Source organism: Hyperolius riggenbachi, chromosome 8 (assembly GCF_040937935.1).
Source record: "Hyperolius riggenbachi isolate aHypRig1 chromosome 8, aHypRig1.pri, whole genome shotgun sequence".
Taxonomy (NCBI): Eukaryota; Metazoa; Chordata; class Amphibia; order Anura; family Hyperoliidae; genus Hyperolius; species Hyperolius riggenbachi.
In genome coordinates this window covers 250350819-250373916 of record NC_090653.1, presented here as the reverse complement: position 1 = coordinate 250373916, position 23098 = coordinate 250350819, and the positions used below count along the sequence as shown (strand labels likewise).

The 23098-nt window shown below is 40.3% G+C and overlaps 19 non-coding genes across 19 annotated transcripts; all 19 read left to right on the top strand.

Annotated features, from left to right (window-relative positions):
- The first annotated feature begins 158 nt into the window (after positions 1-158).
- On the top strand, positions 159-244 carry TRNAR-UCU (transfer RNA arginine (anticodon UCU)). The gene is given in 2 exon segments: positions 159-195; positions 209-244. It is a non-coding gene; the product is annotated as a tRNA-Arg (tRNA).
- Positions 245-1742: 1498 nt separating this feature from the next.
- Positions 1743-1828, top strand: TRNAR-UCU (transfer RNA arginine (anticodon UCU)). The gene is given in 2 exon segments: positions 1743-1779; positions 1793-1828. It is a non-coding gene; the product is annotated as a tRNA-Arg (tRNA).
- Positions 1829-2723: 895 nt separating this feature from the next.
- On the top strand, positions 2724-2809 carry TRNAR-UCU (transfer RNA arginine (anticodon UCU)). Its single transcript is given in 2 exon segments — positions 2724-2760; positions 2774-2809. It is a non-coding gene; the product is annotated as a tRNA-Arg (tRNA).
- Positions 2810-3704: 895 nt separating this feature from the next.
- TRNAR-UCU (transfer RNA arginine (anticodon UCU)) lies at positions 3705-3790 on the top strand. The gene is given in 2 exon segments: positions 3705-3741; positions 3755-3790. It is a non-coding gene; the product is annotated as a tRNA-Arg (tRNA).
- An 852-nt stretch (positions 3791-4642) lies between these two features.
- TRNAR-UCU (transfer RNA arginine (anticodon UCU)) lies at positions 4643-4728 on the top strand. Its single transcript is given in 2 exon segments — positions 4643-4679; positions 4693-4728. It is a non-coding gene; the product is annotated as a tRNA-Arg (tRNA).
- Positions 4729-6227: 1499 nt separating this feature from the next.
- Positions 6228-6313, top strand: TRNAR-UCU (transfer RNA arginine (anticodon UCU)). The gene is given in 2 exon segments: positions 6228-6264; positions 6278-6313. It is a non-coding gene; the product is annotated as a tRNA-Arg (tRNA).
- Positions 6314-7768: 1455 nt separating this feature from the next.
- On the top strand, positions 7769-7854 carry TRNAR-UCU (transfer RNA arginine (anticodon UCU)). The gene is given in 2 exon segments: positions 7769-7805; positions 7819-7854. It is a non-coding gene; the product is annotated as a tRNA-Arg (tRNA).
- An 895-nt stretch (positions 7855-8749) lies between these two features.
- Positions 8750-8835, top strand: TRNAR-UCU (transfer RNA arginine (anticodon UCU)). Its single transcript is given in 2 exon segments — positions 8750-8786; positions 8800-8835. It is a non-coding gene; the product is annotated as a tRNA-Arg (tRNA).
- A 1455-nt stretch (positions 8836-10290) lies between these two features.
- TRNAR-UCU (transfer RNA arginine (anticodon UCU)) lies at positions 10291-10376 on the top strand. The gene is given in 2 exon segments: positions 10291-10327; positions 10341-10376. It is a non-coding gene; the product is annotated as a tRNA-Arg (tRNA).
- A 1022-nt stretch (positions 10377-11398) lies between these two features.
- TRNAR-UCU (transfer RNA arginine (anticodon UCU)) lies at positions 11399-11484 on the top strand. The gene is given in 2 exon segments: positions 11399-11435; positions 11449-11484. It is a non-coding gene; the product is annotated as a tRNA-Arg (tRNA).
- An 895-nt stretch (positions 11485-12379) lies between these two features.
- Positions 12380-12465, top strand: TRNAR-UCU (transfer RNA arginine (anticodon UCU)). The gene is given in 2 exon segments: positions 12380-12416; positions 12430-12465. It is a non-coding gene; the product is annotated as a tRNA-Arg (tRNA).
- An 850-nt stretch (positions 12466-13315) lies between these two features.
- TRNAR-UCU (transfer RNA arginine (anticodon UCU)) lies at positions 13316-13401 on the top strand. The gene is given in 2 exon segments: positions 13316-13352; positions 13366-13401. It is a non-coding gene; the product is annotated as a tRNA-Arg (tRNA).
- Positions 13402-14379: 978 nt separating this feature from the next.
- Positions 14380-14465, top strand: TRNAR-UCU (transfer RNA arginine (anticodon UCU)). The gene is given in 2 exon segments: positions 14380-14416; positions 14430-14465. It is a non-coding gene; the product is annotated as a tRNA-Arg (tRNA).
- Positions 14466-15360: 895 nt separating this feature from the next.
- TRNAR-UCU (transfer RNA arginine (anticodon UCU)) lies at positions 15361-15446 on the top strand. Its single transcript is given in 2 exon segments — positions 15361-15397; positions 15411-15446. It is a non-coding gene; the product is annotated as a tRNA-Arg (tRNA).
- Positions 15447-16944: 1498 nt separating this feature from the next.
- TRNAR-UCU (transfer RNA arginine (anticodon UCU)) lies at positions 16945-17030 on the top strand. The gene is given in 2 exon segments: positions 16945-16981; positions 16995-17030. It is a non-coding gene; the product is annotated as a tRNA-Arg (tRNA).
- Positions 17031-17925: 895 nt separating this feature from the next.
- Positions 17926-18011, top strand: TRNAR-UCU (transfer RNA arginine (anticodon UCU)). The gene is given in 2 exon segments: positions 17926-17962; positions 17976-18011. It is a non-coding gene; the product is annotated as a tRNA-Arg (tRNA).
- Positions 18012-20491: 2480 nt separating this feature from the next.
- Positions 20492-20577, top strand: TRNAR-UCU (transfer RNA arginine (anticodon UCU)). The gene is given in 2 exon segments: positions 20492-20528; positions 20542-20577. It is a non-coding gene; the product is annotated as a tRNA-Arg (tRNA).
- Positions 20578-21472: 895 nt separating this feature from the next.
- Positions 21473-21558, top strand: TRNAR-UCU (transfer RNA arginine (anticodon UCU)). The gene is given in 2 exon segments: positions 21473-21509; positions 21523-21558. It is a non-coding gene; the product is annotated as a tRNA-Arg (tRNA).
- Positions 21559-22453: 895 nt separating this feature from the next.
- On the top strand, positions 22454-22539 carry TRNAR-UCU (transfer RNA arginine (anticodon UCU)). The gene is given in 2 exon segments: positions 22454-22490; positions 22504-22539. It is a non-coding gene; the product is annotated as a tRNA-Arg (tRNA).
- The last annotated feature ends 559 nt before the right edge of the window (positions 22540-23098 follow it).

Below are 23098 nucleotides of genomic sequence, written 5' to 3'. Positions count from 1 at the left end.
AATCCAGAGTAACATTTGGGAGATAGCCAGATGCTGTACTCTTTCTTCTTATATAACAAAAAGGTAGCCTGCATACATTCTGAAATGCCACGAACAAATGGGTAAAAGCAGATATTTTTCATTTGAAGGTGCCTGGCAAAAACAGTCAGTGCAAGCTCGGCTCTGTGGCGCAATGGATAGCGCATTGGACTTCTAGTGAAATGTAGGCATTCAAAGGCTGTGGGTTCGAGTCCCACCAGAGTCGCATTTTAAACTGGAAACCGAAGCCGTGTTACCTAAAAGATGCTGAAAGTGCACCGAAGATGGCCCTCAAAAGTCCATCCCTGGAAACTTGTCTGCTGCAACACAGACTAAGCTCTTCATGGAAAGGAGTAAACAGTTCACCTTCACCAGCACAGTTTGTAACCACCTCATCAACTAATGACCCACAATTAATCAACTAAGAGAATGAGAACGTGCCAAGTGTTGCCATCCATAACCAACAAACTTGGTTTTCGCTAATGATAAATCTAGCTTTGTTCCTAAATTTAAACAACAAGCCGCCCTTGAGATTTCATAGGGACATCATTGAAGAATATCCCATCAAGGGCTTCATTCCTAAAATGTATATCTTCTCCAGATGTAGTATGCAAAGCAAGCTGCATGAGCATTGTTGTGCAGCACAAAGGATATCACCTTGGACGTGCAAACAAATTCACATTTTGAAATGTGGAGCGTCTCAGCTCCTGAAGCATTCATGATGGGTTTTTTTAATGAGTGGCACCAATTTCATTAAATGAAACAAAAGAAGTGGATTTGAGAGGTCAGATGTTGGTAAGTACAACCATCTCTGCTGCTGAGTATTGAAAGTTTAGCAGGTTACAGGTAGTAGATTCAGAAAGTTTTTGATTTTTCTTAGAAATCTAGAAGACGGGTTGTGATGATAGCTTGTTATGTAATGAAACAGGTGTTTGATGAGAGTGAGATGGGACTGCTGAAATAATCCAGAGTAACATTTGGGAGATAGCCAGATGCTGTACTCTTTCTTCTTATATAACAAAAACTAAGAGAATGAATGCGTGCCAAGTCTTGCCTTCCATAACCAACAAACTTGGTTTTCGCTAATGATAAATCTAGCTTTGTTCCTAAATTTAAACAACAAGCCGCCCTTGAGATTCCATAGGGACATCATTGAAGAATTTCCCATCAAGGGCTTCATTCCTAAAATGTAAATCTTCTCCAGATGTAGTATGCAAAGCAAGCTGCACGAGCATTGTTGTGCAGCACAAAGGATATCACCTTGGACGTGCAAACAAATTCACATTTTGAAATGTGGAGCGTCTCAGTTCCTGAAGCATTCATGATGGGTTTTTTTTAATGAGTGGCACCAATTTCATTAAATGAAACAAAAGAAGTGGATTTGAGAGGTCAGATGTTGGTAAGTACAACCATCTCTGCTGCTGAGTATTGAAAGTTTAGCAGGTTACAGGTAGTAGACTCAGAAAATTTTTGATTTTTCTTAGAAATCTAGAAGACAGGTTGTGATGATAGCTTGTTATGTAATGAAACAGGTGTTTGATGAGAGTGAGATGGGACTGCTGAAATAATCCAGAGTAACATTTGGGAGATAGCCAGATGCTGTACTCTTTCTTCTTATATAACAAAAAGGTAGCCTGCATACATCCTGAAATGCCACGAACAAATGGGTAAAAGCAGATATTTTTCATTTGAAGGTGCCTGGCAAAAACAGTCAGTGCAAGCTCGGCTCTGTGGCGCAATGGATAGCGCATTGGACTTCTAGTGAAAAGTAGGCATTCAAAGGTTGTGGGTTCGAGTTCCACCAGAGTCGCATTTTAAACTGGAAACCGAAGCCGTGTTACCTAAAAGATGCTGAAAGTGCACCGAAGATGGCCCTCCAAAGTCCATCCCTGGAAACTTGTCTGCTGCAACACAGACTAAGCTCTTCATGGAAAGGAGTAAACAGTTCACCTTCACCAGCACAGTTTGTAACCACCTCATCAACTAATGACCCACAATTAATCAACTAAGAGAATGAGAGCGTGCCAAGTGTTGCCATCCATAACCAACAAACTTGGTTTTCGCTAATGATAAATCTAGCTTTGTTCCTAAATTTAAACAACAAGCCGCCCTTGAGATTTCATAGGGACATCGTTGAAGAATATCCCATCAAGGGCTTCATTCCTAAAATGTATATCTTCTCCAGATGTAGTATGCAAAGCAAGCTGCATGAGCGTTGTTGTGCAGCACAAAGGATATCACCTTGGACGTGCAAACAAATTCACATTTTGAAATGTGGAGCGTCTCAGTTCCTAAAGCATTCATGATGGGTTTTTTTTAATGAGTGGCACCAATTTCATTAAGTGAAACAAAAGAAGTGGATTTGAGAGGTCAGATGTTGGTAAGTACAACCATCTCTGCTGCTGAGTATTGAAAGTTTAGCAGGTTACAGGTAGTAGACTCAGAAAGTTTTTGATTTTTCTTAGAAATCTAGAAGATGGGTTGTGATGATAGCTTGTTATGTAATGAAACAGGTGTTTGATGAGAGTGAGATGGGACTGATGAAATAATCCAGAGTAACATTTGGGAGATAGCCAGATGCTGTACTCTTTCTTCTTATATAACAAAAAGGTAGCCTGCATACATCCTGAAATGCCACGAACAAATGGGTAAAAGCAGATATTTTTCATTTGAAGGTGCCTGGCAAAAACAGTCAGTGCAAGCTCGGCTCTGTGGCGCAATGGATAGTGCATTGGACTTCTAGTGAAATGTAGACATTCAAAGGTTGTGGGTTCGAGTCCCACCAGAGTCGCATTTTAAACTGGAAACCGAAGCCGTGTTACCTAAAAGATGCTGAAAGTGCACCGAAGATGGCCCTCAAAAGTCCATCCCTGGAAACTTGTCTGCTGCAACACAGACTAAGCTCTTCATGGAAAGGAGTAAACAGTTCACCTTCACCAGCACAGTTTGTAACCACCTCATCAACTAATGACACACAATTAATCAACTAAGAGAATGAAAGCGTGCCAAGTCTTGCCTTCCATAACCAACAAACTTGGTTTTCGCTAATGATAAATCTAGCTTTGTTCCTAAATTTAAACAACAAGCCGCCCTTGAGATTCCATAGGGACATCATTGAAGAATTTCCCATCAAGGGCTTCATTCCTAAAATGTATATCTTCTCCAGATGTAGTATGCAAAGCAAGCTGCACGAGCATTGTTGTGCAGCACAAAGGATATCACCTTGGACGTGCAAACAAATTCACATTTTGAAATGTGGAGCGTCTCAGTTCCTGAAGCATTCATGATGTTTTTTTTTTAATGAGTGGCACCAATTTCATTAAATGAAACAAAAGAAGTGGATTTGAGAGGTCAGATGTTGGTAAGTACAACCATCTCTGCTGCTGAGTATTGAAAGTTTAGCAGGTTACAGGTAGTAGACTCAGAAAGTTTTTGATTTTTCTTAGAAATCTAGAAGACAGGTTGTGATGATAGATGGTTATGTAATGAAACAGGTGTTTGATGAGAGTGAGATGGGACTGCTGAAATAATCCAGAGTAACATTTGGGAGATAGCCAGATGCTGTACTCTTTCTTCTTATATAACAAAAAGGTAGCCTGCATACATCCTGAAATGCCACGAACAAATGGGTAAAAGCAGATATTTTTCATTTGAAGGTGCCTGGCAAAAACAGTCAGTGCAAGCTCGGCTCTGTGGCGCAATGGATAGCGCATTGGACTTCTAGTGAAATGTAGGCATTCAAAGGCTGTGGGTTTGAGTCCCACCAGAGTCGCATTTTAAACTGGAAACCGAAGCCGTGTTACCTAAAAGATGCTGAAAGTGCACCAAAGATGGCCCTCAAAAGTCCATCCCTGGAAACTCGTCTGCTGCAACACAGACTAAGCTCTTCATGGAAAGGAGTAAACAGTTCACCTTCACCAGCACAGTTTGTAACCACCTCATCAACTAATGACCCACAATTAATCAACTAAGAGAATGAGAGCGTGCCAAGTGTTGCCATCCATAACCAACAAACTTGGTTTTCGCTAATGATAAATCTAGCTTTGTTCCTAAATTTAAACAACAAGCCGCCCTTGAGATTTCATAGGGACATCATTGAAGAATATCCCATCAAGGGCTTCATTCCTAAAATGTATATCTTCTCCAGATGTAGTATGCAAAGCAAGCTGCATGAGCATTGTTGTGCAGCACAAAGGATATCACCTTGGACGTGCAAACAAATTCACATTTTGAAATGTGGAGCGTCTCAGTTCCTGAAGCATTCATGATGGGTTTTTTTTTAATGAATGGCACCAATTTCATTAAATGAAACAAAAGAAGTGGATTTGAGAGGTCAGATGTTGGTAAGTACAACCATCTCTGCTGCTGAGTATTGAAAGTTTAGCAGGTTAAAGGTAGAAGACTGATGATAGCTTGTTATGTAATGAAACAGGTGTTTGATGAGAGTGAGATGGGAATGCTGAAATAATCCAGAGTAACATTTGGGAGATAGCCAGATGCTGTACTCTTTCTTCTTATATAACAAAAAGGTAGCCTGCATACATCCTGAAATGCCATGAACAAATGGGTAAAAGCAGATATTTTTCATTTGAAGGTGCCTGGCAAAAACAGTCAGTGCAAGCTCGGCTCTGTGGCGCAATGGATAGCGCATTGGACTTCTAGTGAAATGTAGGCATTCAAAGGTTGTGGGTTCGAGTCCCACCAAAATCGCATTTTAAACTGGAAACCGAAGCCGTGTTACCTAAAAGATGCTGAAAGTGCACCGAAGATGGCCCTCAAAAGTCCATCCCTGGAAACTTGTCTGCTGCAACACAGACTAAGCTCTTCATGGAAAGGAGTAAACAGTTCACCTTCACCAGCACAGTTTGTAACCACCTCATCAACTAATGACACACAATTAATCAACTAAGAGAATGAAAGCGTGCCAACTCTTGCCTTCCATAACCAACAAACTTGGTTTTCGCTAATGATAAATCTAGCTTTGTTCCTAAATTTAAACAACAAGCCGCCCTTGAGATTCCATAGGGACATCGTTGAAGAATATCCCATCAAGGGCTTCATTCCTAAAATGTATATCTTCTCCAGATGTAGTATGCAAAGCAAGCTGCATGAGAATTGTTGTGCAGCACAAAGGATATCACCTTGGACGTGCAAACAAATTCACATTTTGAAATGTGGAGCGTCTCAGTTCCTGAAGCATTCATGATGGTTTTTTTTTAATGAGTGGCACCAATTTCATTAAATGAAACAAAAGAAGTGGATTTAAGAGGTCAGATGTTGGTAAGTACAACCATCTCTGCTGCTGAGTATTGAAAGTTTAGCAGGTTACAGGTAGTAGATTCAGAAAGTTTTTGATTTTTCTTAGAAATCTAGAAGACGGGTTGTGATGATAGCTTGTTATGTAATGAAACAGGTGTTTGATGAGAGTGAGATGGGACTGCTGAAATAATCCAGAGTAACATTTGGGAGATAGCCAGATGCTGTACTCTTTCTTCTTATATAACAAAAACTAAGAGAATGAAAGCGTGCCAAGTCTTGCCTTCCATAACCAACAAACTTGGTTTTCGCTAATGATAAATCTAGCTTTGTTCCTAAATTTAAACAACAAGCCGCCCTTGAGATTCCATAGGGACATCATTGAAGAATTTCCCATCAAGGGCTTCATTCCTAAAATGTATATCTTCTCCAGATGTAGTATGCAAAGCAAGCTGCACGAGCATTGTTGTGCAGCACAAAGGATATCACCTTGGACGTGCAAACAAATTCACATTTTGAAATGTGGAGCGTCTCAGTTCCTGAAGCATTCATGATGGGTTTTTTTTAATGAGTGGCACCAATTTCATTAAATGAAACAAAAGAAGTGGATTTGAGAGGTCAGATGTTGGTAAGTACAACCATCTCTGCTGCTGAGTATTGAAAGTTTAGCAGGTTACAGGTAGTAGACTCAGAAAATTTTTGATTTTTCTTAGAAATCTAGAAGACTGGTTGTGATGATAGCTTGTTATGTAATGAAACAGGTGTTTGATGAGAGTGAGATGGGACTGCTGAAATAATCCAGAGTAACATTTGGGAGATAGCCAGATGCTGTACTCTTTCTTCTTATATAACAAAAAGGTAGCCTGCATACATCCTGAAATGCCACGAACAAATGGGTAAAAGCAGATATTTTTCATTTGAAGGTGCCTGGCAAAAACAGTCAGTGCAAGCTTGGCTCTGTGGCGCAATGGATAGCGCATTGGACTTCTAGTGAAATGTAGGCATTCAAAGGTTGTGGGTTCAAGTCCCACCAGAGTTGCATTTTAAACTGGAAACCGAAGCCGTGTTACCTAAAAGATGCTGAAAGTGCACCAAAGATGGCCCTCAAAAGTCCATCCCTGGAAACTTGTCTGCTGCAACACAGACTAAGCTCTTCATGGAAAGGAGTAAACAGTTCACCTTCACCAGCACAGTTTGTAACCACCTCATCAACTAATGACCCACAATTAATCAACTAAGAGAATGAGAGCGTGCCAAGTGTTGCCATCCATAACCAACAAACTTGGTTTTCGCTAATGATAAATCTAGCTTTGTTCCTAAATTTAAACAACAAGCCGCCCTTGAGATTTCATAGGGACATCATTGAAGAATATCCCATAAAGGGCTTCATTCCTAAAATGTATATCTTCTCCAGATGTAGTATGCAAAGCAAGCTGCATGAGCATTGTTGTGCAGCACAAAGGATATCACCTTGGACGTGCAAACAAATTCACATTTTGAAATGTGGAGCGTCTCAGTTCCTGAAGCATTCATGATGGATTTTTTTTAATGAGTGGCACCAATTTCATTAAATGAAACAAAAGAAGTGGATTTGAGAGGTCAGATGTTGGTAAGTACAACCATCTCTGCTGCTGAGTATTGAAAGTTTAGCAGGTTACAGGTAGTAGATTCAGAAAGTTTTTGATTTTTCTTAGAAATCTAGAAGACGGGTTGTGATGATAGCTTGTTATGTAATGAAACAGGTGTTTGATGAGAGTGAGATGGGACTGCTGAAATAATCCAGAGTAACATTTGGGAGATAGCCAGATGCTGTACTCTTTCTTCTTATATAACAAAAACTAAGAGAATGAAAGCGTGCCAAGTCTTGCCTTCCATAACCAACAAACTTGGTTTTCGCTAATGATAAATCTAGCTTTGTTCCTAAATTTAAACAACAAGCCGCCCTTGAGATTCCATAGGGACATCATTGAAGAATATCCCATCAAGGGCTTCATTCCTAAAATGTATATCTTCTCCAGATGTAGTATGCAAAGCAAGCTGCATGAGCATTGTTGTGCAGCACAAAGGATATCACCTTGGACGTGCAAACAAATTCACATTTTGAAATGTGGAGCGTCTCAGTTCCTAAAGCATTCATGATGGGTTTTTTTTAATGAGTGGCACCAATTTCATTAAATGAAACAAAAGAAGTGGATTTGAGAGGTCAGATGTTGGTAAGTACAACCATCTCTGCTGCTGAGTATTGAAAGTTTAGCAGGTTACAGGTAGAAGACTGATGATAGCTTGTTATGTAATGAAACAGGTGTTTGATGAGAGTGAGATGGGACTGCTGAAATAATCCAGAGTAACATTTGGGAGATAGCCAGATGCTGTACTCTTTCTTCTTATATAACAAAAAGGTAGCCTGCATACATCCTGAAATGCCACGAACAAATGGGTAAAAGCAGATATTTTTCATTTGAAGGTGCCTGGCAAAAACAGTCAGTGCAAGCTCGGCTCTGTGGCGCAATGGATAGCGCATTGGACTTCTAGTGAAATGTAGGCATTCAAAGGTTGTGGGTTCGAGTCCCACCAGAGTCGCATTTTAAACTGGAAACCGAAGCCGTGTTACCTAAAAGATGCTGAAAGTGCACCGAAGATGGCCCTCAAAAGTCCATCCCTGGAAACTTGTCTGCTGCAACACAGACTAAGCTCTTCATGGAAAGGAGTAAACAGTTCACCTTCACCAGCACAGTTTGTAACCACCTCATCAACTAATGACACACAATTAATCAACTAAGAGAATGAGAGCGTGCCAAGTGTTGCCATCCATAACCAACAAACTTGGTTTTCGCTAATGATAAATCTAGCTTTGTTCCTAAATTTAAACAACAAGCCGCCCTTGAGATTTCATAGGGACATCATTGAAGAATATCCCATCAAGGGCTTCATTCCTAAAATGTATATCTTCTCCAGATGTAGTATGCAAAGCAAGCTGCATGAGCATTGTTGTGCAGCACAAAGGATATCACCTTGGACGTGCAAACAAATTCACATTTTGAAATGTGGAGCGTCTCAGTTCCTGAAGCATTCATGATGGGTTTTTTTTAATGAGTGGCACCAATTTCATTAAATGAAACAAAAGAAGTGGATTTGAGAGGTCAGATGTTGGTAAGTACAACCATCTCTGCTGCTGAGTATTGAAAGTTTAGCAGGTTACAGGTAGTAGACTCAGAAAGTTTTTGATTTTTCTTAGAAATCTAGAAGACAGGTTGTGATGATAGCTTGTTATGTAATGAAACAGGTGTTTGATGAGAGTGAGATGGGACTGCTGAAATAATCCAGAGTAACATTTGGGAGATAGCCAGATGCTGTACTCTTTCTTCTTATATAACAAAAAGGTAGCCTGCATACATTCTGAAATGCCACGAACAAATGGGTAAAAGCAGATATTTTTCATTTGAAGGTGCCTGGCAAAAACAGTCAGTGCAAGCTCGGCTCTGTGGCGCAATGGATAGCGCATTGGACTTCTAGTGAAATGTAGGCATTCAAAGGCTGTGGGTTCGAGTCCCACCAGAGTCGCATTTTAAACTGGAAACCGAAGCCGTGTTACCTAAAAGATGCTGAAAGTGCACCGAAGATGGCCCTCAAAAGTCCATCCCTGGAAACTTGTCTGCTGCAACACAGACTAAGCTCTTCATGGAAAGGAGTAAACAGTTCACCTTCACCAGCACAGTTTGTAACCACCTCATCAACTAATGACCCACAATTAATCAACTAAGAGAATGAGAGCGTGCCAAGTGTTGCCATCCATAACCAACAAACTTGGTTTTCGCTAATGATAAATCTAGCTTTGTTCCTAAATTTAAACAACAAGCCGCCCTTGAGATTTCATAGGGACATCATTGAAGAATATCCCATCAAGGGCTTCATTCCTAAAATGTATATCTTCTCCAGATGTAGTATGCAAAGCAAGCTGCATGAGCATTGTTGTGCAGCACAAAGGATATCACCTTGGACGTGCAAACAAATTCACATTTTGAAATGTGGAGCGTCTCAGTTCCTGAAGCATTCATGATGGGTTTTTTTTAATGAGTGGCACCAATTTCATTAAATGAAACAAAAGAAGTGGATTTGAGAGGTCAGATGTTGGTAAGTACAACCATCTCTGCTGCTGAGTATTGAAAGTTTAGCAGGTTAGAGGTAGTAGACTCAGAAAGTTTTTGATTTTTCTTAGAAATCTAGAAGACAGGTTGTGATGATAGCTTGTTATGTAATGAAACAGGTGTTTGATGAGAGTGAGATGGGACTGCTGAAATAATCCAGAGTAACATTTGGGAGATAGCCAGATGCTGTACTCTTTCTTCTTATATAACAAAAACTAAGAGAATGAAAGCGTGCCAAGTATTGCCTTCCATAACCAACAAACTTGGTTTTCGCTAATGATAAATCTAGCTTTGTTCCTAAATTTAAACAACAAGCCGCCCTTGAGATTCCATAGGGACATCATTGAAGAATATCCCATCAAGGGCTTCATTCCTAAAATGTATATCTTCTCCAGATGTAGTATGCAAAGCAAGCTGCATGAGCATTGTTGTGCAGCACAAAGGATATCACCTTGGACGTGCAAACAAATTCACATTTTGAAATGTGGAGCGTCTCAGTTCCTAAAGCATTCATGATGGGTTTTTTTTAATGAGTGGCACCAATTTCATTAAATGAAACAAAAGAAGTGGATTTGAGAGGTCAGATGTTGGTAAGTACAACCATCTCTGCTGCTGAGTATTGAAAGTTTAGCAGGTTACAGGTAGAAGACTGATGATAGCTTGTTATGTAATGAAACAGGTGTTTGATGAGAGTGAGATGGGACTGCTGAAATAATCCAGAGTAACATTTGGGAGATAGCCAGATGCTGTACTCTTTCTTCTTATATAACAAAAAGGTAGCCTGCATACATCCTGAAATGCCACGAACAAATGGGTAAAAGCAGATATTTTTCATTTGAAGGTGCCTGGCAAAAACAGTCAGTGCAAGCTCGGCTCTGTGGCGCAATGGATAGCGCATTGGACTTCTAGAGAAATGTAGGCATTCAAAGGTTGTGGGTTCGAGTCCCACCAGAGTCACATTTTAAACTGGAAACGGAAGCCGTGTTACCTAAAAGATGCTGAAAGTGCACCGAAGATGGCCCTCAAAAGTCCATCCCTGGAAACTTGTCTGCTGCAACACAGACTAAGCTCTTCATGGAAAGGAGTAAACAGTTCACCTTCACCAGCACAGTTTGTAACCACCTCATCAACTAATGACACACAATTAATCAACTAAGAGAATGAAAGCGTGCCAAGTGTTGCCATCCATAACCAACAAACTTGGTTTTCGCTAATGATAAATCTAGCTTTGTTCCTAAATTTAAACAACAAGCCGCCCTTGAGATTTCATAGGGACATCATTGAAGAATATCCCATCAAGGGCTTCATTCCTAAAATGTATATCTTCTCCAGATGTAGTATGCAAAGCAAGCTGCATGAGCATTGTTGTGCAGCACAAAGAATATCACCTTGGACGTGCAAACAAATTCACATTTTGAAATGTGGAGCGTCTCAGTTCCTGAAGCATTCATGATGGGTATTTTTTAATGAGTGGCACCAATTTCATTAAATGAAACAAAAGAAGTGGATTTGAGAGGTCAGATGTTGGTAAGTACAACCATCTCTGCTGCTGAGTATTGAAAGTTTAGCAGGTTACAGGTAGTAGACTCAGAAAGTTTTTGATTTTTCTTAGAAATCTAGAAGACAGGTTGTGGATTTGAGAGGTCAGATGTTGGTAAGTACAACCATCTCTGCTGCTGAGTATTGAAAGTTTAGCAGGTTACAGGTAGTAGACTCAGAAAGTTTTTGATTTTTCTTAGAAATCTAGAAGACGGGTTGTGATGATAGCTTGTTATGTAATGAAACAGGTGTTTGATGAGAGTGAGATGGGACTGATGAAATAATCCAGAGTAACATTTGGGAGATAGCCAGATGCTGTACTCTTTCTTCTTATATAACAAAAAGGTAGCCTGCATACATCCTGAAATGCCACGAACAAATGGGTAAAAGCAGATATTTTTCATTTGAAGGTGCCTGGCAAAAACAGTCAGTGCAAGCTCGGCTCTGTGGCGCAATGGATAGTGCATTGGACTTCTAGTGAAATGTAGACCTTCAAAGGTTGTGGGTTCGAGTCCCACCAGAGTCGCATTTTAAACTGGAAACCGAAGCCGTGTTACCTAAAAGATGCTGAAAGTGCACCGAAGATGGCCCTCAAAAGTCCATCCCTGGAAACTTGTCTGCTGCAACACAGACTAAGCTCTTCATGGAAAGGAGTAAACAGTTCACCTTCACCAGCACAGTTTGTAACCACCTCATCAACTAATGACACACAATTAATCAACTAAGAGAATGAAAGCGTGCCAAGTCTTGCCTTCCATAACCAACAAACTTGGTTTTCGCTAATGATAAATCTAGCTTTGTTCCTAAATTTAAACAACAAGCCGCCCTTGAGATTCCATAGGGACATCATTGAAGAATTTCCCATCAAGGGCTTCATTCCTAAAATGTATATCTTCTCCAGATGTAGTATGCAAAGCAAGCTGCACGAGCATTGTTGTGCAGCACAAAGGATATCACCTTGGACGTGCAAACAAATTCACATTTTGAAATGTGGAGCGTCTCAGTTCCTGAAGCATTCATGATGTTTTTTTTTTAATGAGTGGCACCAATTTCATTAAATGAAACAAAAGAAGTGGATTTGAGAGGTCAGATGTTGGTAAGTACAACCATCTCTGCTGCTGAGTATTGAAAGTTTAGCAGGTTACAGGTAGTAGACTCAGAAAGTTTTTGATTTTTCTTAGAAATCTAGAAGACAGGTTGTGATGATAGATGGTTATGTAATGAAACAGGTGTTTGATGAGAGTGAGATGGGACTGCTGAAATAATCCAGAGTAACATTTGGGAGATAGCCAGATGCTGTACTCTTTCTTCTTATATAACAAAAAGGTAGCCTGCATACATCCTGAAATGCCACGAACAAATGGGTAAAAGCAGATATTTTTCATTTGAAGGTGCCTGGCAAAAACAGTCAGTGCAAGCTCGGCTCTGTGGCGCAATGGATAGCGCATTGGACTTCTAGTGAAATGTAGGCATTCAAAGGCTGTGGGTTCGAGTCCCACCAGAGTCGCATTTTAAACTGGAAACCGAAGCCGTGTTACCTAAAAGATGCTGAAAGTGCACCAAAGATGGCCCTCAAAAGTCCATCCCTGGAAACTTGTCTGCTGCAACACAGACTAAGCTCTTCATGGAAAGGAGTAAACAGTTCACCTTCACCAGCACAGTTTGTAACCACCTCATCAACTAATGACCCACAATTAATCAACTAAGAGAATGAGAGCGTGCCAAGTGTTGCCATCCATAACCAACAAACTTGGTTTTCGCTAATGATAAATCTAGCTTTGTTCCTAAATTTAAACAACAAGCCGCCCTTGAGATTTCATAGGGACATCATTGAAGAATATCCCATCAAGGGCTTCATTCCTAAAATGTATATCTTCTCCAGATGTAGTATGCAAAGCAAGCTGCATGAGCATTGTTGTGCAGCACAAAGGATATCACCTTGGACGTGCAAACAAATTCACATTTTGAAATGTGGAGCGTCTCAGTTCCTGAAGCATTCATGATGGTTTTTTTTAATGAGTGGCACCAATTTCATTAAATGAAACAAAAGAAGTGGATTTGAGAGGTCAGATGTTGGTAAGTACAACCATCTCTGCTGCTGAGTATTGAAAGTTTAGCAGGTTACAGGTAGAAGACTGATGATAGCTTGTTATGTAATGAAACAGGTGTTTGATGAGAGTGAGATGGGACTGCTGAAATAATCCAGAGTAACATTTGGGAGATAGCCAGATGCTGTACTCTTTCTTCTTATATAACAAAAAGGTAGCCTGCATACATCCTGAAATGCCACGAACAAATGGGTAAAAGCAGATATTTTTCATTTGAAGGTGCCTGGCAAAAACAGTCAGTGCAAGCTCGGCTCTGTGGCGCAATGGATAGCGCATTGGACTTCTAGAGAAATGTAGGCATTCAAAGGTTGTGGGTTCGAGTCCCACCAGAGTCACATTTTAAACTGGAAACGGAAGCCGTGTTACCTAAAAGATGCTGAAAGTGCACCGAAGATGGCCCTCAAAAATCCATCCCTGGAAACTTGTCTGCTGCATCACAGACTAAGCTCTTCATGGAAAGGAGTAAACAGTTCACCTTCACCAGCACAGTTTGTAACCACCTCATCAACTAATGACACACAATTAATCAACTAAGAGAATGAAAGCGTGCCAAGTGTTGCCATCCATAACCAACAAACTTGGTTTTCGCTAATGATAAATCTAGCTTTGTTCCTAAATTTAAACAACAAGCCGCCCTTGAGATTTCATAGGGACATCATTGAAGAATATCCCATCAAGGGCTTCATTCCTAAAATGTATATCTTCTCCAGATGTAGTATGCAAAGCAAGCTGCATGAGCATTGTTGTGCAGCACAAAGAATATCACCTTGGACGTGCAAACAAATTCACATTTTGAAATGTGGAGCGTCTCAGTTCCTGAAGCATTCATGATGGGTATTTTTTAATGAGTGGCACCAATTTCATTAAATGAAACAAAAGAAGTGGATTTGAGAGGTCAGATGTTGGTAAGTACAACCATCTCTGCTGCTGAGTATTGAAAGTTTAGCAGGTTACAGGTAGTAGACTCAGAAAGTTTTTGATTTTTCTTAGAAATCTAGAAGACAGGTTGTGGATTTGAGAGGTCAGATGTTGGTAAGTACAACCATCTCTGCTGCTGAGTATTGAAAGTTTAGCAGGTTACAGGTAGAAGACTGATCATAGCTTGTTATGTAATGAAACAGGTGTTTGATGAGAGTGAGATGGGACTGCTGAAATAATCCAGAGTAACATTTGGGAGATAGCCAGATGCTGTACTCTTTCTTCTTATATAACAAAAAGGTAGCCTGCATACATCCTGAAATGCCACGAACAAATGGGTAAAAGCAGATATTTTTCATTTGAAGGTGCCTGGCAAAAACAGTCAGTGCAAGCTCGGCTCTGTGGCGCAATGGATAGCGCATTGGACTTCTAGAGAAATGTAGGCTTTCAAAGGTTGTGGGTTCGAGTCCCACCAGAGTCACATTTTAAACTGGAAACGGAAGCCGTGTTACCTAAAAGATGCTGAAAGTGCACCGAAGATGGCCCTCAAAAGTCCATCCCTGGAAACTTGTCTGCTGCAACACAGACTAAGCTCTTCATGGAAAGGAGTAAACAGTTCACCTTCACCAGCACAGTTTGTAACCACCTCATCAACTAATGACACACAATTAATCAACTAAGAGAATGAAAGCGTGCCAAGTGTTGCCATCCATAACCAACAAACTTGGTTTTCGCTAATGATAAATCTAGCTTTGTTCCTAAATTTAAACAACAAGCCGCCCTTGAGATTTCATAGGGACATCATTGAAGAATATCCCATCAAGGGCTTCATTCCTAAAATGTATATCTTCTCCAGATGTAGTATGCAAAGCAAGCTGCATGAGCATTGTTGTGCAGCACAAAGGATATCACCTTGGACGTGCAAACAAATTCACATTTTGAAATGTGGAGCGTCTCAGTTCCTGAAGCATTCATGATGGTTTTTTTTTAATGAGTGGCACCAATTTCATTAAATGAAACAAAAGAAGTGGATTTGAGAGGTCAGATGTTGGTAAGTACAACCATCTCTGCTGCTGAGTATTGAAAGTTTAGCAGGTTACAGGTAGTAGATTCAGAAAGTTTTTGATTTTTCTTAGAAATCTAGAAGACGGGTTGTGATGATAGCTTGTTATGTAATGAAACAGGTGTTTGATGAGAGTGAGATGGGACTGCTGAAATAATCCAGAGTAACATTTGGGAGATAGCCAGATGCTGTACTCTTTCTTCTTATATAACAAAAAGGTAGCCTGCATACATTCTGAAATGCCACGAACAAATGGGTAAAAGCAGATATTTTTCATTTGAAGGTGCCTGGCAAAAACAGTCAGTGCAAGCTCGGCTCTGTGGCGCAATGGATAGCGCATTGGACTTCTAGTGAAATGTAGGCATTCAAAGGCTGTGGGTTCGAGTCCCACCAGAGTCGCATTTTAAACTGGAAACCGAAGCCGTGTTACCTAAAAGATGCTGAAAGTGCACCGAAGATGGCCCTCAAAAGTCCATCCCTGGAAACTTGTCTGCTGCAACACAGACTAAGCTCTTCATGGAAAGGAGTAAACAGTTCACCTTCACCAGCACAGTTTGTAACCACCTCATCAACTAATGACCCACAATTAATCAACTAAGAGAATGAGAGCGTGCCAAGTGTTGCCATCCATAACCAACAAACTTGGTTTTCGCTAATGATAAATCTAGCTTTGTTCCTAAATTTAAACAACAAGCCGCCCTTGAGATTTCATAGGGACATCATTGAAGAATATCCCATCAAGGGCTTCATTCCTAAAATGTATATCTTCTCCAGATGTAGTATGCAAAGCAAGCTGCATGAGCATTGTTGTGCAGCACAAAGGATATCACCTTGGACGTGCAAACAAATTCACATTTTGAAATGTGGAGCGTCTCAGTTCCTGAAGCATTCATGATGGGTTTTTTTAATGAGTGGCACCAATTTCATTAAATGAAACAAAAGAAGTGGATTTGAGAGGTCAGATGTTGGTAAGTACAACCATCTCTGCTGCTGAGTATTGAAAGTTTAGCAGGTTACAGGTAGTAGATTCAGAAAGTTTTTGATTTTTCTTAGAAATCTAGAAGACGGGTTGTGATGATAGCTTGTTATGTAATGAAACAGGTGTTTGATGAGAGTGAGATGGGACTGCTGAAATAATCCAGAGTAACATTTGGGAGATAGCCAGATGCTGTACTCTTTCTTCTTATATAACAAAAACTAAGAGAATGAATGCGTGCCAAGTCTTGCCTTCCATAACCAACAAACTTGGTTTTCGCTAATGATAAATCTAGCTTTGTTCCTAAATTTAAACAACAAGCCGCCCTTGAGATTCCATAGGGACATCATTGAAGAATTTCCCATCAAGGGCTTCATTCCTAAAATGTATATCTTCTCCAGATGTAGTATGCAAAGCAAGCTGCACGAGCATTGTTGTGCAGCACAAAGGATATCACCTTGGACGTGCAAACAAATTCACATTTTGAAATGTGGAGCGTCTCAGTTCCTGAAGCATTCATGATGGGTTTTTTTTAATGAGTGGCACCAATTTCATTAAATGAAACAAAAGAAGTGGATTTGAGAGGTCAGATGTTGGTAAGTACAACCATCTCTGCTGCTGAGTATTGAAAGTTTAGCAGGTTACAGGTAGTAGACTCAGAAAATTTTTGATTTTTCTTAGAAATCTAGAAGACAGGTTGTGATGATAGCTTGTTATGTAATGAAACAGGTGTTTGATGAGAGTGAGATGGGACTGCTGAAATAATCCAGAGTAACATTTGGGAGATAGCCAGATGCTGTACTCTTTCTTCTTATATAACAAAAAGGTAGCCTGCATACATCCTGAAATGCCACGAACAAATGGGTAAAAGCAGATATTTTTCATTTGAAGGTGCCTGGCAAAAACAGTCAGTGCAAGCTCGGCTCTGTGGCGCAATGGATAGCGCATTGGACTTCTAGTGAAAAGTAGGCATTCAAAGGTTGTGGGTTCGAGTTCCACCAGAGTCGCATTTTAAACTGGAAACCGAAGCCGTGTTACCTAAAAGATGCTGAAAGTGCACCGAAGATGGCCCTCCAAAGTCCATCCCTGGAAACTTGTCTGCTGCAACACAGACTAAGCTCTTCATGGAAAGGAGTAAACAGTTCACCTTCACCAGCACAGTTTGTAACCACCTCATCAACTAATGACCCACAATTAATCAACTAAGAGAATGAGAGCGTGCCAAGTGTTGCCATCCATAACCAACAAACTTGTTTTTCGCTAATGATAAATCTAGCTTTGTTCCTAAATTTAAACAACAAGCCGCCCTTGAGATTTCATAGGGACATCGTTGAAGAATATCCCATCAAGGGCTTCATTCCTAAAATGTATATCTTCTCCAGATGTAGTATGCAAAGCAAGCTGCATGAGCGTTGTTGTGCAGCACAAAGGATATCACCTTGGACGTGCAAACAAATTCACATTTTGAAATGTGGAGCGTCTCAGTTCCTAAAGCATTCATGATGGGTTTTTTTTAATGAGTGGCACCAATTTCATTAAGTGAAACAAAAGAAGTGGATTTGAGAGGTCAGATGTTGGTAAGTACAACCATCTCTGCTGCTGAGTATTGAAAGTTTAGCAGGTTACAGGTAGTAGACTCAGAAAGTTTTTGATTTTTCTTAGAAATCTAGAAGACGGGTTGTGATGATAGCTTGTTATGTAATGAAACAGGTGTTTGATGAGAGTGAGATGGGACTGATGAAATAATCCAGAGTAACATTTGGGAGATAGCCAGATGCTGTACTCTTTCTTCTTATATAACAAAAAGGTAGCCTGCATACATCCTGAAATGCCACGAACAAATGGGTAAAAGCAGATATTTTTCATTTGAAGGTGCCTGGCAAAAACAGTCAGTGCAAGCTTGGCTCTGTGGCGCAATGGATAGTGCATTGGACTTCTAGTGAAATGTAGACATTCAAAGGTTGTGGGTTCGAGTCCCACCAGAGTCGCATTTTAAACTGGAAACCGAAGCCGTGTTACCTAAAAGATGCTGAAAGTGCACCGAAGATGGCCCTCAAAAGTCCATCCCTGGAAACTTGTCTGCTGCAACACAGACTAAGCTCTTCATGGAAAGGAGTAAACAGTTCACCTTCACCAGCACAGTTTGTAACCACCTCATCAACTAATGACACACAATTAATCAACTAAGAGAATGAAAGCGTGCCAAGTCTTGCCTTCCATAACCAACAAACTTGTTTTTCGCTAATGATAAATCTAGCTTTGTTCCTAAATTTAAACAACAAGCCGCCCTTGAGATTCCATAGGGACATCATTGAAGAATTTCCCATCAAGGGCTTCATTCCTAAAATGTATATCTTCTCCAGATGTAGTATGCAAAGCAAGCTGCACGAGCATTGTTGTGCAGCACAAAGGATATCACCTTGGACGTGCAAACAAATTCACATTTTGAAATGTGGAGCATCTCAGTTCCTGAAGCATTCATGATGTTTTTTTTTTAATGAGTGGCACCAATTTCATTAAATGAAACAAAAGAAGTGGATTTGAGAGGTCAGATGTTGGTAAGTACAACCATCTCTGCTGCTGAGTATTGAAAGTTTAGCAGGTTACAGGTAGTAGACTCAGAAAGTTTTTGATTTTTCTTAGAAATCTAGAAGACAGGTTGTGATGATAGATGGTTATGTAATGAAACAGGTGTTTGATGAGAGTGAGATGGGACTGCTGAAATAATCCAGAGTAACATTTGGGAGATAGCCAGATGCTGTACTCTTTCTTCTTATATAACAAAAAGGTAGCCTGCATACATCCTGAAATGCCACGAACAAATGGGTAAAAGCAGATATTTTTCATTTGAAGGTGCCTGGCAAAAACAGTCAGTGCAAGCTCGGCTCTGTGGCGCAATGGATAGCGCATTGGACTTCTAGTGAAATGTAGGCATTTAAAGGTTGTGATTTCGAGTCCCACCAAAATCGCATTTTAAACTGGAAACCGAAGCCGTGTTACCTAAAAGATGCTGAAAGTGCACCGAAGATGGCCCTCAAAAGTCCATCCCTGGAAACTTGTCTGCTGCAACACAGACTAAGCTCTTCATGGAAAGGAGTAAACAGTTCACCTTCACCAGCACAGTTTGTAACCACCTCATCAACTAATGACACACAATTAATCAACTAAGAGAATGAAAGCGTGCCAACTCTTGCCTTCCATAACCAACAAACTTGGTTTTCGCTAATGATAAATCTAGCTTTGTTCCTAAATTTAAACAACAAGCCGCCCTTGAGATTCCATAGGGACATCGTTGAAGAATATCCCATCAAGGGCTTCATTCCTAAAATGTATATCTTCTCCAGATGTAGTATGCAAAGCAAGCTGCATGAGAATTGTTGTGCAGCACAAAGGATATCACCTTGGACGTGCAAACAAATTCACATTTTGAAATGTGGAGCGTCTCAGTTCCTGAAGCATTCATGATGGTTTTTTTTTAATGAGTGGCACCAATTTCATTAAATGAAACAAAAGAAGTGGATTTAAGAGGTCAGATGTTGGTAAGTACAACCATCTCTGCTGCTGAGTATTGAAAGTTTAGCAGGTTACAGGTAGTAGATTCAGAAAGTTTTTGATTTTTCTTAGAAATCTAGAAGACGGGTTGTGATGATAGCTTGTTATGTAATGAAACAGGTGTTTGATGAGAGTGAGATGGGACTGCTGAAATAATCCAGAGTAACATTTGGGAGATAGCCAGATGCTGTACTCTTTCTTCTTATATAACAAAAACTAAGAGAATGAAAGCGTGCCAAGTCTTGCCTTCCATAACCAACAAACTTGGTTTTCGCTAATGATAAATCTAGCTTTGTTCCTAAATTTAAACAACAAGCCGCCCTTGAGATTCCATAGGGACATCATTGAAGAATTTCCCATCAAGGGCTTCATTCCTAAAATGTATATCTTCTCCAGATGTAGTATGCAAAGCAAGCTGCACGAGCATTGTTGTGCAGCACAAAGGATATCACCTTGGACGTGCAAACAAATTCACATTTTGAAATGTGGAGCGTCTCAGTTCCTGAAGCATTCATGATGGGTTTTTTTTAATGAGTGGCACCAATTTCATTAAATGAAACAAAAGAAGTGGATTTGAGAGGTCAGATGTTGGTAAGTACAACCATCTCTGCTGCTGAGTATTGAAAGTTTAGCAGGTTACAGGTAGTAGACTCAGAAAATTTTTGATTTTTCTTAGAAATCTAGAAGACAGGTTGTGATGATAGCTTGTTATGTAATGAAACAGGTGTTTGATGAGAGTGAGATGGGACTGCTGAAATAATCCAGAGTAACATTTGGGAGATAGCCAGATGCTGTACTCTTTCTTCTTATATAACAAAAAGGTAGCCTGCATACATCCTGAAATGCCACGAACAAATGGGTAAAAGCAGATATTTTTCATTTGAAGGTGCCTGGCAAAAACAGTCAGTGCAAGCTTGGCTCTGTGGCGCAATGGATAGCGCATTGGACTTCTAGTGAAATGTAGGCATTCAAAGGTTGTGGGTTCAAGTCCCACCAGAGTTGCATTTTAAACTGGAAACCGAAGCCGTGTTACCTAAAAGATGCTGAAAGTGCACCAAAGATGGCCCTCAAAAGTCCATCCCTGGAAACTTGTCTGCTGCAACACAGACTAAGCTCTTCATGGAAAGGAGTAAACAGTTCACCTTCACCAGCACAGTTTGTAACCACCTCATCAACTAATGACCCACAATTAATCAACTAAGAGAATGAGAGCGTGCCAAGTGTTGCCATCCATAACCAACAAACTTGGTTTTCGCTAATGATAAATCTAGCTTTGTTCCTAAATTTAAACAACAAGCCGCCCTTGAGATTTCATAGGGACATCATTGAAGAATATCCCATAAAGGGCTTCATTCCTAAAATGTATATCTTCTCCAGATGTAGTATGCAAAGCAAGCTGCATGAGCATTGTTGTGCAGCACAAAGGATATCACCTTGGACGTGCAAACAAATTCACATTTTGAAATGTGGAGCGTCTCAGTTCCTGAAGCATTCATGATGGTTTTTTTTTAATGAGTGGCACCAATTTCATTAAATGAAACAAAAGAAGTGGATTTGAGAGGTCAGATGTTGGTAAGTACAACCATCTCTGCTGCTGAGTATTGAAAGTTTAGCAGGTTACAGGTAGTAGACTCAGAAAGTTTTTGATTTTTCTTAGAAATCTAGAAGACAGGTTGTGATGATAGCTTGTTATGTAATGAAACAGGTGTTTGATGAGAGTGAGATGGGACTGCTGAAATAATCCAGAGTAACATTTGGGAGATAGCCAGATGCTGTACTCTTTCTTCTTATATAACAAAAAGGTAGCCTGCATACATTCTGAAATGCCACGAACAAATGGGTAAAAGCAGATATTTTTCATTTGAAGGTGCCTGGCAAAAACAGTCAGTGCAAGCTCGGCTCTGTGGCGCAATGGATAGCGCATTGGACTTCTAGTGAAATGTAGGCATTCAAAGGCTGTGGGTTCGAGTCCCACCAGAGTTGCATTTTAAACTGGAAACCAAAGCCGTGTTACCTAAAAGATGCTGAAAGTGCACCGAAGATGGCCCTCAAAAGTCCATCCCTGGAAACTTGTCTGCTGCAACACAGACTAAGCTCTTCATGGAAAGGAGTAAACAGTTCACCTTCACCAGCACAGTTTGTAACCACCTCATCAACTAATGACCCACAATTAATCAACTAAGAGAATGAGAGCGTGCCAAGTGTTGCCATCCATAACCAACAAACTTGGTTTTCGCTAATGATAAATCTAGCTTTGTTCCTAAATTTAAACAACAAGCCGCCCTTGAGATTTCATAGGGACATCATTGAAGAATATCCCATCAAGGGCTTCATTCCTAAAATGTATATCTTCTCCAGATGTAGTATGCAAAGCAAGCTGCATGAGCATTGTTGTGCAGCACAAAGGATATCACCTTGGACGTGCAAACAAATTCACATTTTGAAATGTGGAGCGTCTCAGTTCCTGAAGCATTCATGATGGGTTTTTTTTAATGAGTGGCACCAATTTCATTAAATGAAACAAAAGAAGTGGATTTGAGAGGTCAGATGTTGGTAAGTACAACCATCTCTGCTGCTGAGTATTGAAAGTTTAGCAGGTTAGAGGTAGTAGACTCAGAAAGTTTTTGATTTTTCTTAGAAATCTAGAAGACAGGTTGTGATGATAGCTTGTTATGTAATGAAACAGGTGTTTAATGAGAGTGAGATGGGACTGCTGAAATAATCCAGAGTAACATTTGGGAGATAGCCAGATGCTGTACTCTTTCTTCTTATATAACAAAAAGGTAGCCTGCATACATCCTGAAATGCCACGAACAAATGGGTAAAAGCAGATATTTTTCATTTGAAGGTGCCTGGCAAAAACAGTCAGTGCAAGCTCGGCTCTGTGGCGCAATGGATAGCGCATTGGACTTCTAGTGAAAAGTAGGCATTCAAAGGTTGTGGGTTCGAGTTCCACCAGAGTCGCATTTTAAACTGGAAACCAAAGCCGTGTTACCTAAAAGATGCTGAAAGTGCACCGAAGATGGCCCTCCAAAGTCCATCCCTGGAAACTTGTCTGCTGCAACACAGACTAAGCTCTTCATGGAATGGAGTAAACAGTTCACCTTCACCAGCACAGTTTGTAACCACCTCATCAACTAATGACCCACAATTAATCAACTAAGAGAATGAGAGCGTGCCAAGTGTTGCCATCCATAACCAACAAACTTGGTTTTCGCTAATGATAAATCTAGCTTTGTTCCTAAATTTAAACAACAAGCCGCCCTTGAGATTTCATAGGGACATCGTTGAAGAATATCCCATCAAGGGCTTCATTCCTAAAATGTATATCTTCTCCAGATGTAGTATGCAAAGCAAGCTGCATGAGCGTTGTTGTGCAGCACAAAGGATATCACCTTGGACGTGCAAACAAATTCACATTTTGAAATGTGGAGCGTCTCAGTTCCTAAAGCATTCATGATGGGTTTTTTTTAATGAGTGGCACCAATTTCATTAAGTGAAACAAAAGAAGTGGATTTGAGAG